The sequence below is a fragment of the Armigeres subalbatus genome, chromosome 2, assembly GCF_024139115.2.
Source record: "Armigeres subalbatus isolate Guangzhou_Male chromosome 2, GZ_Asu_2, whole genome shotgun sequence".
NCBI lineage: Eukaryota > Metazoa > Arthropoda > Insecta > Diptera > Culicidae > Armigeres > Armigeres subalbatus.
Genome location: NC_085140.1, coordinates 124,458,233 through 124,460,588, shown reverse-complemented (window position 1 = coordinate 124,460,588; position 2,356 = coordinate 124,458,233). Strand labels below are relative to the sequence as shown.

At 39.5% G+C, this 2,356-nt stretch overlaps 1 long non-coding RNA gene across 1 annotated transcript; it reads right to left on the bottom strand.

Annotated features, from left to right (window-relative positions):
• Window positions 1-1,549: 1,549 nt before the first annotated feature.
• On the bottom strand, window positions 1,550-2,074 carry LOC134215073 (uncharacterized). Its single transcript, XR_009980019.1, has 2 exons — window positions 1,957-2,074; window positions 1,550-1,897 (listed from the first exon to the last, which is right to left on the bottom strand). It is a non-coding gene; the product is annotated as an uncharacterized LOC134215073 (long non-coding RNA).
• Window positions 2,075-2,356: the final 282 nt, after the last annotated feature.

The window sequence follows — 2,356 nt, the reverse complement described above, 5'->3', positions numbered from 1 at the left end:
TCGTGTACTTGGGCTCACTGGTGACTGCCGAAAATGATACCAACAGAGAAATTCGGAGACGCATAGTGGCTGGAAATCGTACGTACTTTGGACTCCGTAAGACGCTCCAATCAAATAGAGTTCGCCGCCGTACCAAACTGACTATCTACAAAACGCTTATAAGACCGGTAGTTCTCTACGGACACGAGACCAGGACGATGCTCGTGGAGGACCAACGCGCACTGGGAGTTTTTGAAAGGAAAGTGTTGCGTCCCCATAAAACATCCTACCGACTTTTCCCCCGACTTAGTCGGTTTTCGTCGGTCGGATCGGCCTACCTTGCTTCCGACTAATCGGTTGTTTGTTGCACAGACGCTTATGGGAGCTTTACAGGGGCGTTTAGCGATTAAACAATACATTAAATTGGCCGACTAAATCAATAGATTTGAAGCAATTTAGTCCGTAGACTAATCGGCTAGCATAGTCGACGGCAGAAAAGCAATCAAACCGACAAAATCGACCGATGAAAATCTGAAGAATTGGATGATTAATCAACTGATTCAATCAAATAATGAAATACAGTTGACGAAATCGGCTGATTGAAAGCAAGTAAATTGCTCGATTAGTAATTGTATTCTAATGGACAGTAGACAATTCCCGATGAAATCGGTTGTTTTTGGTCTACCAAAAAAAGTTATTTATCGGATATTCAAAACCGAAAGCAAGCATAACCCGACGAAATAGGGTGATTTATTTGTATTTATTTGATCGATATTATCTGATTTAGTAAGTGATGAACATATTATGAAAATATATTTATTTATTATTTATTCAGACTAAGGCCAAAGTGGCCTTTGCAGTACACATAAAAGTCGTCTATATTTAGCTCGGTCCATGGCTACACGTCGCCAACCGCACAGTCTACGGAGGGTCTGCAAGTCATCTTCCACCTGCCCGCTGCGCAACTCGCCTTTTTGTGCCCGTTGGATCGTTGTCGAAACCCATTTTCACCGGATTACTGTCCGACATTCTGGTTATGTGCCCGGCCCACCGCAGTCGTCCGATTTTTGCAGTGCGAACGATTGATGGTTCTCCCAACAGCTGTTGCAACTCGTGGTTCATTCGTCTCCTCCACACATATCGTCCCTCATTTGCACCCCACCCTAGATGATACGCAGCACTTTCCTTTCAAAAACTTCAATTGAGTATTAATCACTATGAAATAGAATATAAAAAAATATTTTGAGAACATCTTCCCTCAGAAAGCAAGAAAAACCGTAGATCCCGGCCCCCCATGTGTTGATGGGTATACGATATGTACACTGAGGAAAATGTGCATATTGAACATAAATGCCCGGCACATAGAATATGACCAGTTACTTTTGCACATGTGAAACATGTGCATCACTATTGAATTCTCGTCTGTACCATTATCATAACTTTTATGTGCGATGGTATTGAAAGATATTCGATGCCTTATAAGTTTGAAGATGTTGCTGAGAAGCTTTTATCTATAAGATAAACTAATAAAATTCGTAACGCTTGATTTGGGGTAGCAGAAAAAACAAACTGTATTCATAATTTCTTTATTATAACAAGCGATTTCAGATTAAGATGTTCTTTTCACATATATGTCACATAATATCACATAATACACTCGAATCGCAAAAAAATGTAGCAAAAACCGAAATATTTTTTCTTTGGTTATTCGTCTTTTTGATGAAGATGCATTATGTTAATTCGGCATTGCCAATAAGCGAACAGGTTCCGTGGTCAAAGCGTCGTGATTTTCCGGTCCGAGTTCCTGGTGGGACTGCATACAAACTCTGTTGGGGTTACGTAACATGCGGAAGACATTGCGATAGATCTCGTTTCGATAACACGCTTCTCGTTCAACAATAATGGTTATTCTTGCGAACTGGATACAAGAGATTTTATATCAGTGACTGTATAAAGTATGTTCAAAGAGTCACTTACCTTATAACGATGAAAAATATTAGTTTTTGTGAATATTTCAGACGGTTTTTCCTTGCACTAAGTTGGTTTCTTTGTTTTTCACTCGTGATGGAATTTCGGTGGGAAGCTCGGTTGGAAGGTGAGTTGACACGAGCTTTTTTTAATTTCCCCGTTATATAATTTATGTGCGGGAATTTATAACCTAAGTTTATTAACCATTGCACATAAAATTACTAAGATCCAATAATGCAAATATATAGGTTCTCACATACTTCGTAAGAACTGCATTTGAATTAGGAAACCTGTGGCTATTTTGAATTCTATGCGGTTTTCGCACATAAAATTTATCAGTCAATTAATTTGAGTGTAGGGTCCAGGAGTTATCTTCCTGGAGTTGATGGCTGCCATTCGTGAAGAAATA